At 42.6% G+C, this 16831-nt stretch overlaps 1 protein-coding gene across 11 annotated transcripts in view; it reads right to left on the reverse strand.

Annotated features, from left to right (window-relative positions):
- LOC6738429 (RNA-binding protein Musashi homolog Rbp6) overlaps positions 1-16831 on the reverse strand; it is a 175273-nt gene that overhangs the window by 78247 nt on the left and 80195 nt on the right. The window contains exon 1 of one of the 11 annotated variants that reach the window (XM_016169355.3): positions 1015-1906. The exons of the other annotated variants lie outside the window; for them this stretch is intronic. The gene's annotated coding sequence lies outside the window, so the exon portion shown is untranslated. Of the gene's footprint in view, positions 1-1014; positions 1907-16831 lie in introns of those variants that run through there. 11 annotated transcript variants of the gene reach the window in all.

Consider the following 16831-nt stretch of genomic DNA (forward strand, 5'->3'; position numbering starts at 1 on the left):
GGGTTGGCAAAGGTAGAGAGAGGTGTGGGTTAGATAGCCAGTGCTATATGTATGTATGGCCGAGGTACTTTTTGTCCGGCAACCGTGCTGAAGTGTTGGCGTTTGCCAAACAAATTAAAAGCAAATTATAACGAAGCAACGAAAATGAAACGAAACGAAACGATATTATCAGGCAGCAAGGACACAAAACTACATTTTAGAGTCCAGCCGAAGGCGAGTCCTGGGAACTTCGGGGATTCCCCCTCACCGATGATGGTCGTTGGAATTTTAATTTCTGTGTTGTGCTTTTCACTCGGGCAATGCCACTTAAAGCGATTTACTTGCAAATCTTGGTAATGGATGGCAGCCAAGGTGAGAAACGTGCCCGAGGACCAGAAGTCCTGCGGAGGGTGCGAAACGTGCCTGACGTTGGACATAAATTAATTTATTGCGTGCGCGCCTGGCCAAGAAAACAAAAAAAAAAGAAAAAAATAACAGAAAAAATGGGAAAAACGCTAAGAACACAAAAAAAATTTGAAGAAGGAAGGAAAACAAAAACAAACGACGCGATTCGTTGAATTGTTTGAGCTGCCAGCATAAAAATAATTCATTGCATACTTTTTGTTGGGACGAGACCCGAAACTTTCATTAAATAGCATTAATAATAAAGAGATGATGGCGGCATTTAGGGGGTATTTAGATATTAGGGGACTTATAATGAGCTGCCTTATTGACGTTAGGTGTTGTTTGTATATACATATGTATATCTGATGAAGGTGAAAGTAATTAAATCTATATGTTTGCAGTTTTTGCTTAATTACTAAGCTGGCACATTATTTAGCTTTCAACTTCAGTCAGTTTTGTATTGAAAGCGGAAGTTGCCCCACAAAAATCAGATCTATTTTATCATTTCCGGAAAATCCTTTTGTCTGTCTGTGCTTGCAGGATCTTTGGTATGCATTTTGCTTGCGTTGCACTTGCATTTTCGCAGCACTTAGATGGAAACTTATAGATTTAGCTAGTCAATGCACTTACAACGAGCTTCTTTGTTGGAATTGTGGCGGCTGCTGTCGTCGACAGCGGCGTGAACGTCGACTGCGGCGGCGGCGGCGGCGCTGCGACGGCGGTCACGGGCGGACTAATTGCTTTAATGGTCGCCTGCGGAAGCGGCGGCTGCTGAAATAACTCCGCTGGCTGCTTCACGTAGAACAGATTTACTCCAAAGTGTGAAATCTTGATGGGTTTTATAGCAACACCTTCGACAGGAAATGGGTGTGTTTGGGCCGACTTAGGTGCGTCGGCTAGGTTGGCTAAGATCGGCTGGCTGGCTGATCTTGGCTATATATGTGTGTGTATTGGCTGCGCTTCAATCTATGGCTATAGCTGTCTGCTGTATGTTCTGCCGGATTTTCCCTGTTTCGTAGGTTCGTTCACAACTTTTTGAGAAGCTCTAATTGTGGGTTAGCGGGTTGTCAGTATTTCTTAAAACTTGATTGGTTAATCCTTTTTAAACACTACTAAAGCTCAACGTTTGACAGCGCGACAAATGTCCTGCTCCTGATTTCGAATTATGTTTTGGGTATTGTTGTTGATTGCACTTGAACGCGTTGGTTGCTTAAAACACACGGTGACAAAAATCTCAGGACGCGATTGCCGCTTCGTACGAGAGAGTTTTTCTTTTTCTTTTGTTTTTATTTGGAAAGCGATTTGACTTTGTGTGGATTACTTTCGTGGATTAATTACTTGGCTCAATGACTCGATTTCGATTTCCCTTGGCTGTCGGCTGTTGTGGTTGTAGATTTCTTGGTTTCACACTAGGCTACTTGCACGGTTTTAATTTGCTGAGGAACAGAACGCAACGACTGCTGGACTCGCTTGTCTGATAACGACTGAAGGACTCTCGCGAATTGCGTAGGATTTTTAGCAACAGCCGAGCGCAGCGGGATTCTCCTGAGCGTCGCTGCCGACGTCGCAGTCGCCGTCGCTGCTGTTGCTGTTGCTGTTGCTATTGCCGTTCCCGTTGCCTTACCGCCGTTTTCCTTGCCGGCGCAGAAGCATTACAACAGCGGAAGTGGCTAACAGAGAGAGCGAGCAGGACAACGGACCGCGGAGAGCGAGCGAGCGAGAGCGCAGAATGCACCCCCACACGGAGTGGAGCTCTGTTAACTGCCAGCCCGCATAACAGCCAGGGTTGTCGAGCTGCGTCACTTTTTCCCAGGCTAGAACGGGCAGCACGAGTGGAATCCTTATAAGTTTGAGAGGGGAAGTGCGAGTCAAATGCATCAGCAAATCCCCAAAAATGAATGAAAAGTTGCCTCCACTAATAGTCTCTTTACTTTCACCACAAAAGTGTGGTTGCATACTTTCAGGATCGATTTCAGTGGGATTTTGAATCACTACATGCTTACATTTGAAGCGTAAGCAGCTTAAAATTAACGTATTTTAGATTTGTTTATTTGCACAACATGTCAAATCTATGTGATAACCAACAAAAATGCTTAAAATCGTTATTTTAATATAATAATTGACAATTTAAAGTCACATTTTAATATTTTTGGCAACACATTAGTAGTTTGTGAGCATTACCATTAACTTTCCCCCTTCCTCACAACTTTTCCCTACTATGTTGCAATCGAAAACAAACAAACAAACAACAAAAATTGTACATTCGCAGAACATTCACTTTCAGCAGGAGAAATTATTTAACAGTGCTTGTGAGAAACTTTTCAATTGCAACAGCAAGAGAGAGGAAGAATAACAAGGGCTTTCTCTCGGCCTCTCGGAAAGAGAGAGCAAAAGCGAGAGAGAACTTGGTGCTCCACGCGCGTCATTGTTGCACCTTTATGTTTGTTTTCGTGGGTGGCCCGCACTCGCTGGAGAGAGGGACGAAAGAGGAGCAAGGACGGGGTAAAAGAGCGGAGCGCGGAAGGGAGGGAGCCAGAGAGACGGGGAGACGATGGCGCAAACAAACAACAATAGCGATTCGAGTCGGCAGAATGTCCATGTAACCTCTGCAGAGGGTGTCGCTGATGTCCCGATGATTATGTTGATGAATAAGGATAATGCCGATTTAGCCAGGTGAGTCTTAACCCTTTGTCACAGAAATGTGGAATTTAGGGTAAGACAGTGAGCAAATCTTAAAGTAATAGGCTTACTGATTATAGACTTTTTTTTTACCATTTTGACTTAAAAGATTAAATAATCATAAACCTTTAAGTACTTAATGGAATTCCGTCGAAATTCTTATAAATGAACTAATTATTATCAATGCATAATACAATTAAAAGTAACTTATGTTTAGAAATTAGAAATCACTTCGTAAGTTATGCACATAAAGATGAAGGCACTGAATTGATAAATTATGCCTATATCGATTTAATAGGATTAATTATTATTATCAAATCCATATCGTTGCAACTATCTTCCTATTATCATCATCGGCATGAAAATCGTATTCAAGTGAACGAACATCAAAGACTTTTTCGTCTCTCAGCCTCATTACAATCCTCGACGTAAGTATCTTTCCTGGTTGCCTCTTCATCATCGGCATCTGTATCTGCATCATCATCGCCATCGCCATCGTCATCATCATCATCATGGGCAATGTTGTCCTGGTCGTTCCCGTTCTCCTCCATTGTTGTTCGTCGTGTGTCTCGTGCGTTGGTGAAAGTGTCAACTTGACATTGCCTGGAGTGCACGCGCCACCGCTCTCTCTCACAAGCACAAGCACACACACGCACACCCACACACGTGTATACATGTATTTGAGGGCTCTCCATCGGACACACACACGCACACAGTGGCAGCTACATCCTTACAATCCGCTTGCGTCAAATATTTTGTTGGCCCGGGGCAATTGTTGTTGCTCCTCGCTGACAAGCGAATATTGCTCGCAGCTGGGAATTTTGCTCTCGCCACAAAAAGGACTCACTTCCGCTCTCTCACTCTCTCTAGCTACCGCTATTTGCCGCTCTATCGTTTCTTGCGCTCTCGGCGCAAGCTCGGTGAAGCATTTCCCCTGGCTCCGAAGGAAAAGCGGCAGCGCAGTCGGCGGCGACAGAGGCTGCTGCCATGGCAGCTTTATCAGTGCCATGAAATGTTGTTCCCGGAAAATAACCCAAAGGAAATGCTGCACACACACACACACCCATATGCGCGGGTGTGTGTGTGCAACCAGCAGCAGCAATAACTGTGTACATGTAAATCCTGGTTTGTTTCATTTGCCGATTTGGAGCACCGTCCTCCGCATCGCCCCGCTCATCCGATCCCCCCGCGCCGAAAAGCCCGCCGGCACTAACTTTGTACGCTTGATGATGATAATAATGTTGCCCCTTGCCAGGCGCACTGAGAAAAAGTATCAACCCAATTGGTAATCAATCTGGTCGAGTCATTCTTGGGCAGGATATCTTTCTTAATTGTATGTTGATTTTTTAAGGAACTCATGAGGTTATCACTCCAATCTTGTATAGCATTCTTCAGCTATGTGAGAAATCTATAATAATCTTTTGGAAATCTGATACGAAGTGTTTGAAGAATTTTCAGAGTACTTTTGTTTATTCCTTCCATTTCTTTATAATCATGTTTAACCTTCTGTAAACTAATATTACAGCTATAGTGATCTTGCTTCATAAGATGCTATCAATTAAATCAAATGGTTGTGTAAAGCATCAAACCATTTTAAAGTCCTGTCTAATTTTTAGCTGTGTATCAAACGAACCGTGCCCAAGCCAAGTCAACCCAATAGCAATCCCAATAGCAAACCCTAACCCAGACTCAAACTCAAACTCGACCCAGAACCCCAGCCCATGCCAATCCAATCCAATCGCACGGCCACACCAGACATCGTCTATGGAAATTCGCATGCCGATTTTCGAGCGATTGCAATTGATTTGTAATGTATTTCATTGTTGTGCCAGTGTGTGTGTGTGTGCGACGGAGTGATGGTGATGGTGAGGGGGTATGAAATTTCTATTGATTATTTCTATTGCCTTTGTTCGCCGCTCGTCGCTTTGTTCGCCATCTAATGATAGCTATGGGGGCATTAAAAATGTCATATACAATAGTTTTTGTTGGCAACTAACCGAAAGCGTATATAAAGCAGGACTTAAAGACCAGGAAGTGGACCAAGTGGCAGGTGCATGGCCAGGGATAAATTGTAAACTTGACCGCATAACGCCGCCAGGACACGCAGCAAAAATGGGAAATGGGAAATAGGCAATAGGAAAATGGGAGCAGAGAGGCGGCTATCAGCTGGGGAATTGGCATGTGTACAAGTCAATTATGGGTCAAAATCCACACAGGAGTTGAGTTGACTGGATGGAGTTTAGTCGAATCGGGCTGGGTTGAGTGGCAAACACTCGAAGCTGACGCCAATGCCGTTGCTTTTCTTAGCTTTTCTTTGCTTTTCGCTGGTTTTCCTCGCCTTTCTGCCACTGGTTTTCCTTCGCTTCAGCTTCAGATTCGGCTTCTCAGCGCAGCTCAACGCACATTTTTATGAGTTCATTCGCTGCGCTCCTTTTAATACTCGCTTTAAGGACAACGCAGGGTATATGAGGTGTATAACGACCACACAATTTTTGCTAATTCCAGGAACTAGGAGCGATAGGGGCAACAAAGTTAGTAATCTTGCACACTTAAATCCTTTTCATATCCTTGGAAGCTCAGAAACAAGAACTGTAACAAGCTGCTGCTCGCATTGTGTAAAATGTAAGGGTATACAATTTATAAATATACATTTTAAAGCTCATTATTAAAACTGAACTTCTAGTTTTTAGGTAATACATTAATACAAATGCACTGAAAATTAATTATATTTATTTTAAATAGTATAAAAAAGAAATGGAAATGGTCATTAGCTTATTTAATCTTTTTAAAAATTGCTAAAGGGAAATAATTCAGAGTTTTGACATTTGTGGTCAGTTACAATTACATAACTTAAACAACATACGCATATGGATATATTTTTTTCCCTACAAAATCTATGAATTGATTTTGACTTATTTATGGTCATTGATATTGACAGTACTGCTGTTGGCGAGCATCTTGCAGTCGTGGAGATAGAAAAAATATAATACAATTTCTAATTTGAGTTCCTTTTTTTGATATCCCTTCAAGACGTGTGCGAGAAATGGGGAGATTTGGGGAAAGTGGTAAGGGTAAGCTGAACCATCAGCCATTGGCCATTGCAAATGAAACATGTTTGGCTTTATCGCATTTATTGACGACTCCGCCGGGACGTTTTGGTTGCCTTCCTCCACAGCCACCGAAGCCAGATCAAACAATGCCACATGGGAGGAGGTATGCCCCTCGATTTGCGCTATCGAGCAGCGGCAAACAGACTTATAAAAACATTATTTTATGTGCATGTGTGTGGGGCAGATTTAAGCGGAAATGGGCGAACTAAAATCACTAAGAAAAGCAGTCATAGATAAACAGTGGAACATGATGAATGTGAATATGATGAAGCGTGAAACTTGCAAAAGATATCCATATAAAATTGCTTATCTAAAGAAGTTTTAGACTAAAGCTAAAGTTGAATTGAATAACTTAGCAACTTTGGCCGTAAAATGTAAAAGGATTTAGTCGGGGTCAGTTTCTATAAATTTGAAAGACAGCATCAGGTGGCCCTAAAAATCATGTTTTCAATAGCCAATGCTGCTGGCCGTGGCAGGTGATTGCTCCAGATCTCGGATTGCGACTGCATTTCTTAGCAGAATATGAATAAGTTATGAACGAACTACTGGGAAATCCTCGCTGGATGTCCGGTCGCTTTTAAGCATTCCACTTGTTAAGAGCTTACGCCGCGCACTTGGCTTTAAGCCACGCCAACAAATGCCACTTCATTCGGCTGATATTTGTGGCCGGCACACACACACACACACACCAGCCACACAGCGAAAATAGCAAAATCACACACATCCTTTTACCATCAATTCTCTAAGAAACAAACAAACACACGCACAAAAATATAAAGAGGGGCTCGGAGCAGGAGATGCCGCAACACGCAAAGCTCTTTTCACTACAAAACGGAAGTACATAGAACCAGGAACAGCCGAAGCGGAGGAAAGCGGTGGAAAACCAGGGGGAAAAGCAGGCCAACACACTCGCATACCGCCACAAGCTTAGAGCAAAATACTGTGGCAGAAACTACACACCATCGCAGGAGGGGGGAACACTGGAAACAGGAGGCACGAGATATTCATTCTATCGTAAAATAGGTGAGCCATGCGAATGTGTGTGTGTGTGTGAGCTGGCGAGTGTGGAAAAAACAAGCGCCAACGCTCTGGTCAACGGATAACAAAACATTAATATTAACGACAGCCGAGTCAGCCAAGGATGCTGGGGAGAACCAAGGTATACTATATACTATATACGACGGGGTATCTGGTATCGAGTTGCCCAAGGGCAGCGCCACCTAGTGGCCGAAACCAGATCACCACACATTCACTAAAAACCATATTCAGCAGCAACATTAGCCGGAAAATTAATTAAGTCATTTCGATTAAGATATGCAATCTTTAAGATTTATTCGAGCAACCTTCAGCCAAATATTTGTATAAAATCTTAAAACACTTTGTATACAACGAATCAAGTGAATCCAATATGGCAATCGAACAGGTATTCATTCATAATGAATAATGTGAATAATGTGAATAATGATGTTTCTCAGTTGCTCAGTTTATTCTAGTTTATCTGGAGTACAAAGAAACACAAGTACAAACTATTGAAGTGTAAAATTATACTGAAATGTGCTTCTTTTATAAATAATATTTATTTAAGGTCAAATGATTTTAATTAAAGTAATTAATAACCTTAGGCCATGCCAAAATGCGACATTAAAGGCTTGAATAAAAAGTTGAAATAAAACCGACTCGGCACTCGGTTAAAGATTGCTTGATTCAGCAGCAATTGAAATGGAAAACGCTTTCGGCCCGGCCTGCCTTCCTGGAATATCCTTAATCGCCCTGTCCTATCGGTTTCCTGTGAGCCAGAACAAAAACAACCGAAAAACCGAACGGACAGGGCCGAAATGTGGGTGGCAGGATAAGGATAAATCCCCCACAACGGTACGAGAATAATGTGAATGTGAACGCGCATATAACTCATTTATTCATTTACTATATGTGGGAGCAGTAAAAGTTGTGAGAAATTTTGTGAGAACTGGTAAATACGAAAATATGGATGCTTTTAAAGGGAAGCGAGCTTCAAAATTCTGCACATCCCAAGATATATATATATTAATATATAAAGGGAATTGCGATGCTTGCGTGTATTGAGGCTTGCGTTTGATTTAATAGTTTATTAAGATACGAGCACCAAGTGCAGATTACGGCGGGCAAATTTGCTCTGCGGTCCGCTCGCCACCCCCCTGAATTTCCACACCCCGAACCCTCGAGGCACCATGAAACCACCACCTCGCACTATTACCGCCGCCCCTCCCCCTCCCCATCTACCACCCCATAGAAAACCCACCAAGACACTTAAATGCGACGACCACTGGATTTTGGCTGTGGTTTATGGGCTTGAGTTGGGGCATAAATAGATTTCGGCTTTCTTGCTTTCAAAGCGTTCGGCATGGGGGGAAATGCGAATTTCTGCCCTAGTAGTTAGTTACACCAATAGTTTGTACTTTGGTTGCGAAACTGTTGAATGGATTCAATGGATTTCGCGCGATTAAGATCCGCTCGAGTGTTCCTACTCAATCAATGCAATTATTTAAATACACCCGTTTAGTATTTACAGCGCTTTTCATTTGGTATTGACACAGTACTTATGTACATTTATCTCGTTTCTTTGCGACTGATTCATTTTCATTGCCAATTTGTTGCGCTCACCGACGCGGGCTCATTTAAAAGGCTCATAAATTAATATTTTCACGCTTTAAATGCCACAACAGGCGAACAGGATACGCGAATACATATTAAACACATTATGGGCTTGTGTGTGTGTGTGTTCTAGACGATTAAAATGGCTGTTAATGACAAGTGAACGTTATAAATAACAGCGATGAAGAATTTCTTTTCCAAACCCCCCACCATCAGGGATGGCTGATGGGTTGTATCTGCCGGCGACACTGAAGGCTGCCTAATTATTTAAGATCAAGCGGCGGCGGGGAGATGCCAATGCCAGTGTGCCGAACAATGAAAATTAAGGCCAAAGCCATAGACAAAGTCGCAGCTTCAGCTTCGATCTAATGATGTTGTCTTGGCCTGTTCCACGCCTCGATGTTATTAATGATGCCCGTCCCCCCGTTGACTATCATTCCCTTCACTCCATACATACCTACATACTCATACCTTTGGCTGGGAGTTTAGGGTATCGTTGCCTTTAAATTACGTATACGCCATATTTTCTACCGCCTATCTTATGTTCGCTGCACTGAGGAAAATAACTGATAAAATGAGAAATTATTTTATATTCTTGCGGTATTATTTATTTAGACGCATATTTAGTCATTATATCATATTGACAATAAACAACATCCCTTGCTTTTTATTAGCTTATTTTTGAAGAATAGAGATGGAATGTAATTTTGTAAGTTTATTCTTGAATTGATCACATTTCCTCAAACATTTCTCTATATAAATAGTCTTGATTTCCGGTGTAGTTACTCGCTCATTCCATCGCTCGTCCTGTTTAGGCAGATGTCGGATGTGGCGGGTGGCCGAGGGTTGGTGGGGCTTGTGGGGGTAGTGGGTGGCAAGTGGGCGTTGTGCAGTGAGCGATTGAACCAGCAAACAACAACAGCAGCAACGAAAACGGCAATAGAGATGATGACGGGGAAGCCAGCACACGGCGAAATCAATGTGTGTGATTTGCCAATTATGTGGGTTATACTGCCAGCGTTTCGTATGTGTGTGTGTGAGTGTGAGTTAGAGGGTGCGTATGAGTATGGGTGCTCTTTCCAGAGAGCGCTGTGCGTGTGTGCGCCTCGTCATTACCGCTGTTTCCATTTCCGGCAGACAGGCGAGGCTTCGATGTCAATTTCATAAGCAATTTACGCAGACAGCGGAGGGGGGGCGCAGGGACATCGAGGTGAATCCCATTCGATTTGCCAACTGTTGAGGCCGAGATATATATTTTTCGAACGGTGGAAATTTAGTGGCCCCCTAATTAACCAATTTTGCAGGCTTTGTGAGCAGGGAGAAGTTCACACGTTCCACCGCCGCTTGTGTCCTAATTATTGTCCTGCCATAAACAACACAAAGGGCCAAGGCAGAGACAAAAGTAATGGCCACCATAATTCACAGTTACTTATTGTTTATCCGTTCGTTTGCCCCGGCTCAATGTGGGCCATAATTTAACTGGCCAAGTCGAATCTTTCGCCTGCTTTCGCTCGGTTCGATTTAATGGCAGCCCACACAGAAATGTTGCAATGACTCGCCGCCTCCTTGAAGCTACCAGGACTCTTTCTCTGATTTAAATGATGCGAATTAATTTGGAGAATTTTCAACTCCCCCTCGCACAAAGACACACACAGGCTCACAACACACACACACACTTGCAACCTATGCAACAATGGCAGGAGGGGAATGGGGCAAGGATAAAGCGGCGGAAGGCTGGGAAAACAATTGCCTGGGTTGGGAGAAAACAAGGCCAAGGAAAATCTCAGTGCACATAACCGAAAGCCAAAATCGTGGCCATAACTATGTGCGGCTACCACAGAGAAGGAAATGGCAAACAGACAAAAAATAAAAACACAGCAAAAAGTGTATGGGGAAAACAAAAGGAAGTGCACAAAACAAAACAATGCAACTCGGGGCCTTTCGATGTGTGAAGAGCGGGGTTCGGTCCTTCGCAGAGCCGCAGCAGATTGCATAAAAAATAGTTGAAGAGCCGGACAGCAGTAGCAGCACCACCACCAACAGCACCACCAACAGCAGCAGCAACAAGAGTCCACCACATTGGTGGGAAACATCTCTTTTGGGTGGTGTTGCAAGTGGGCGAATGAGGGGGGATGCGAGGCGAAAGTTTAAACAACTATTTATTATAAAATACAGAAACTACAAAATACTCAAACGAAATAGGCAAGGGGAGCTTCACAAAGGTACGGAATACCTGATACCCTAATAGTATGAATTATGCAGTTTGAGTCAATAAAAGTAGATGTTAAAACCTATTTCAATACAAAAAGCATAAACTACTCATCAAAGGAATTAGCAAAGTTGTTTATATTTTTTCGAGCAAATCAACGGTAAAGCTGCAGAGTTATTAATATGCTTAGCCCTGCCCTAGCCGCGCTTTACAGGGTATCAAACCTATTTAACTCGCAACCAGAGAGATAAATTCTGGCAGACAACAGCTGAGCATGAAGGTGGCATCAGGTTTTTTGAGACAGCAGGAGGTCCAACCAAAAAGACCGAGCTCAGCCAAACCAAAACGAGCGAAACGAGACCAAACCAGACCAGGAGCCACCGATCCGATCCGACCAGAACAGAGCAGGCCAGGCCCATCCAATCCAGCATCCATCCAGCACAGATGAGAGAGCATGGAAAAGCGGCAAAAGCGATGCACTGAAGCCTCAACTGGCGAGCGGAGCCAAAGGAGCAACTTTTACGTGAAAATGTTCAAAATTTAATCAAATTAAAGTGAATGCGCCGCAGGCAAACATATTTCGCACGCCGAACGAAAGAGACGGCGGCATGGCGAGTGAAAGGGAGAGAGAGAGCGAGGATGTGCGACGAGGATAACAGGCTGGCAACTCGGCGCAAGTTTAATATGTAAATTGTTTTCACTCGGCTTTCGTTGCTTTCGACATTAAGTGGTTATCATAGCCATTTATGAGGCTGTTAAAAAGTATCTCATTAAACATAAATGGCCGTCCTTCGTCCGCTCAGCTAGAACCGCATAGATAGACAAAGTATCGGAACGTTTCTGAAGCGCCCCTTTTGCAAATCCAAATCCAGAATTTCCATGGTCGCAGCTGTTTCAGTGGTTTCCGCATTTGGCAAAGGGGTTTGGAAAACCCACTAAATTTCCCCCTTCCGCACTCACGTGTATGCCGTGTACATAGATATTCCATCCGAATTCCGTTTACCTGTCAAACTTTTGCCATTTGTGGCCAACATATTTTGAAGTTGGCCCGCACACACAGCATTCTTGTTAGCCACCCACCATTCCACTCCCATTCTTCCCATTTTCCAGACCCCCCTACCACAAGTTCCGCACACCCACGGCAATTTCCCAGAGACAGAGCCACGTTTATGCCTAAACTTTGTCAATTATTTGCGGATTTAACATTTGTAGCTGGTGCGGATTTTGATTTTTGATTCGAGTTTAAAAGGCAGCATTACAACAACAACAACTGAACCAATAAGACTCGGGAAGTTCATAAGCTCTGGCGAAATTACCATGACACACTTTAAGAAAACTTCGAGCAGGAATGGAAATGAAATGGAAAAATGCAGAAGAAAACACGAAAATTTAAAATATGAACTGTTTGAGAGTATATTTGACATCGGACATGTACAATGCTTAAAGTTCTGTCAACTATTAATGTATTGAAAATGAAGATAAATAGGACTTAAATTTCATTTCCTAGAAAGTCTGAAATGGAAGCCAACGGATTAAAGCCCACATTTAAAACTGAAATATCAATTGAATAAATAACAAGCAACAATTACGTTGTCAATGGTAAGTATTACAAACGCCTAAGCTTAATCAAATTAAGGGAAACAACAAAACAAACATATGAAAAAGCATTAAAGATTATTAATAACAACATAAATTAAATATGCACATATATAGATGTTAAAACTGTACACAAAATAGCCAATCGTATCCTTTTCAATGTAATGAACACACATTTCAATTTGCTTCATAGCCCACCTGCTTTTTTACTGGCATCATTAGCGCAATTTTTTCAATCAATATATTTTTTTGTTGCTTGCATTTCATGCTTGTATTTACTTACTCGTATTTATTTTTTAGCGAACATTTTGGAATATGCATATCAAATAACTATCAATGACGTCCAAGGCCTGCCACTTGCAAATGCTGAAGTCTCGCAACAAATTATCAGCGCAAACGTCAGCGGCACCTGTCGTGTCCTGTGCCACGCCCCCGCCGCCCCCGTCTCCTGGAAAATCTTCCCGCCCTTCATATCACACTCTCGAATCTCGAAGCCCCACCTTTGCTTCTCCACCGCCTGTCCGAAAGTTATAAAAAAGAAAGCAGACAACGAATATTGGCATAGAAAATCAAAAATAAAGTACGAAAGGGACGGGGAGTTGCGGGGTAGAAGGAGGTAGATATATAAGCACGAGATGGATAGAGTGAGACAGCGAGAGAGAGAGCAGATGACATTCTGTTGACGTTGATGGCAACACTTGCAATTTAGCAATTTGATTATTTTGGCAAAGGCTAAATAAATGTGTATGCAAAATGGGTGGCAATGGTGGCTTTCTTTTGTGGGTGGAGGTCATTCGGCACCTGGCCACTGCATCCGTCTCGCTTGCACCCACTTCTGACCCTCTCGCTCGCACACTCGTTTATTATGCGTAGCTCGGAGAAAGTTTCGCAAAGTAATAACGCCGCAAAAGTTCAACTTCAATTGAAATAAATTAATTTCAACATTCGGACTGACAGCGCCAACTAACTGACAATTACACACACTGCGAGATTGTGTGGGTGCGAGCGGGCAAGTGAGATGGAGATATGAGTGAGAGAGACAGACTCGCAGCGTGCCGCCCGTCGCATAAAATAGTTGAGTAACTTTGCGATATTTTTTTATATTTTTTCGGTTGGCTTTGCGACTGCTCCTGCTGCTATCTTTTGTTGTAAATGTAAAATAATAACGACAAAATTGCACTTTCAACTTTTTGACTTTTTCACATGCCATTGTCTGCAGCAGAAAGTTGAATTAATCGACCCGACCCCCACGTCCCACTGAACTTTCACCCCAGAGCCCCCCCCCCCATTTCACCCAAGAACTGCAGTCAGACGCATACTTGCCACATAGTTTGGCTGCCTCGACGACTGTTCCATCTTGATTGATTACATATTTCACAAGTTATTGCGCAGGGCGGCAAACGGAACCGGAAGTGTGGGAATGGAACAGGAAGTAGCGGGGTAGGGGAAGCGAAAGGGGTGAGAAACACACGTATTTATTAGATTTATGGCCTGGCTTTCATGTCTGTTCTGTTCAGCTCAGCTCAGTTCTGTTCAGTTTGGCTGGGTTATAATGGATTCTGCCAAGTGTATTCACACAACTTTTAATGTATTGGAAATTTCTCAGTCTCCCCGTTGCTCCGCTTCGCCGTTTCTACACTTCTCCGTCTCTGTCTGAAATGCGCCAACATCGCATCCGTCGCACACCCGAAGGTACTAAAAAAGTAAAACTCATGTCGAAAGCGGTAAGCTGTGGCAATTGACTGAAACTGCCGGTTTAAATTAGAAAAGTTTGCACAATGTAAGTGTACAACTCCCCCTCGCTCACACATACAGGCACATACAGATACAGGCACAGATACAGATACAAATACACACACATGAGCGGCACATTCGAGCGTGTTAATTTAATGCCAGGATGCCAGGACACAGCATTTGCCATTGATGGGCTCTCGAATGAAAGAGATGTCTGCGCCTGGTCAGGAATTTGTCACACAACGAGATCCTGCAGACGATGGGTCCAAAAGTATTACTCGTTGGGAAATCTATGGGCCGAACAATTGTGTTTACGTCTAATTTACCTACGAAAATGTTGCGGGATGGGATAATTCAGCAGCTGTCGAAATAAAAGTTCAAAAATGTCACAAATTACTTGCTAAACTGTCATAGTCTATGATTGAGTTGGCCATTTTTCAATTACTGTTGTCATTACTTACAGTAACACTGATGTTTTTCTATGAAAGTATTATTAAATTAGAGGACATCAAAATAACAATTTTTAATGTAACAGTTCCAATGTTCAAAATTGGGAAATCAACAAAATACAACATACTGTTTTCTATAATTGAATTATTCTGTCATAAGCAAAGGGTTTCTGATAACTATTAAAAATAGGACTTATAGCAACAATATACCGTCTTTCCGAAGTAGCTTTATTGAAAAACTGTATGAGATTCTTTTATGCGAAAAGAATTTACCCAGCTTGCTTAGCGCTATTCATTGGCCCATAACTATGCGGTTCAAGTTGATAAAATAACTTAATCTAAGCAATGCCAAGCCCGAAATCCGATCTGTGCATATAATCCAGTCATACGACCTGTTCGTGTACGCACCTCAACTCAACATTAAAGGATTTACCCAACTCAACGAATCCCGGATATTTTTTCGCACACACGCACTCCACGGGGATAAGGAAGGAGATTCATATATGGGGTCCGGTTCGGTTCCACCGCCTTTCTTTTGTTCCGAACAAACAGCCATAAATCCTAGCCAAGTTCAAACTATATCTGCTGCCCCGGACCGTTCTGGGAAATTCATTTTTTTATGGCGCACTTATATGGGACAGGACAGCGTTGCCCAAAAATCCATTTCACTTATTCCCATGCACTTTTATGGCCCTAGTCCGCCAGCAATTTTGCACATTAAAAGCGAACTTTTTACATGACATATGTATGCCACACTCGCCCGTCCGCCCCCCCTCCATTATCCTATTCTTCGCAGCCGCCCCCAAAAATATAACTAACACAAATATACATTTCATATTCATGGTGGGGAGTGCTTAAAAAGCGAAGAAATTAACTCGGCTAAAGTTTTGGGCGGCGAGGCTGCGACATGTGTAAAAAAGCAGAAAGAAGAGCAAGTTGCGGCAGTTTTGGGGGAAGGATGGGGGGGTGTGAAAGTAGGGGATGCTGCGAAAGTAGAGGCCTACTTAGCACCCCCCTCCTGCGCAGAGTGTCCCCTATTCTCCGGCTACCGCACTATTTTCTGCTTAGTCGGCTCATCTGCATTTTATGGTCCAAAAATATCACAATTTTTTCGCATTTCATTATGGCGCGCTATGCGTGTGTGTGCCACTGCACTGAGCGAAAATAAGCATAACCTCTGCATTTTTTGCATAAAAAACACAATTATAAAGCAAACAGCTTGTGGCTTGACTTGGTCACTTGTAATTTGAAATAACAAATATGTATATATAATAATATATTTAATTATATTATATTTTTTATTATATTTTACATTTTATTTTATATTTTATTATTATTAATTTATTATATTTATTAATATAATTAATTTCTGCTCTCATATTCCTTTTTATATATTTTTGTATATTTTTGAGATATTTGAGGTTTTGGATTGTTTAGCTGTAATTTCGTGAATAAAAGTGCTCAAGATTTCTTCGAGTGCACATCCGTGCGTGTGTTCGTGTGTCCCAGCGAGAACTTAGCAGCGTCATTTAGTATGCTTCATTTCATTATGTTCCTTCCCATTCCCCACCGTCGAGCCCCATCGAGGAGAGCCAACCCCAAACTGCCTACGTCTACGCTCCTTTTTTTAAAACTCTTAACTTTCGCTGCAACCGCAAGCATTTTGGGCCGCATTTTGTGGGCAATCCTTCCTTCTCAGCCCGGTCCTCGTTTTTGTCGTCCTGGCAAACGGTGCGAGAAATTGTCCTCCCTATCATTCTCATTCTGCCTCTCGCCTTTTCCCTTTCCCTTTTTTTCGGGGGCTTTCTCCCGATTTCTCTTCGTTTTTGTTGCTTTTGATGTCGCCTGCACAATTTTTTTTCCTACAGATATCTTGGTCTTTTTTTCGCCATCGTACTGCGTAGGAAAACTCCTTTGGGTGTCCCTGCCATTTGCCTCGCACTAAGCCTGCTGCCATCTCTTTCTATACCCCATTTGCCGTCCCGCTCTGTCAGTCATTTTTTCCTCGTAATTTTCATAAGCAGCCGTTAGACGTTGGA

The sequence above is a fragment of the Drosophila simulans genome, chromosome 3L (genome assembly GCF_016746395.2).
Source record: "Drosophila simulans strain w501 chromosome 3L, Prin_Dsim_3.1, whole genome shotgun sequence".
NCBI classification, from domain to species: domain Eukaryota; kingdom Metazoa; phylum Arthropoda; class Insecta; order Diptera; family Drosophilidae; genus Drosophila; species Drosophila simulans.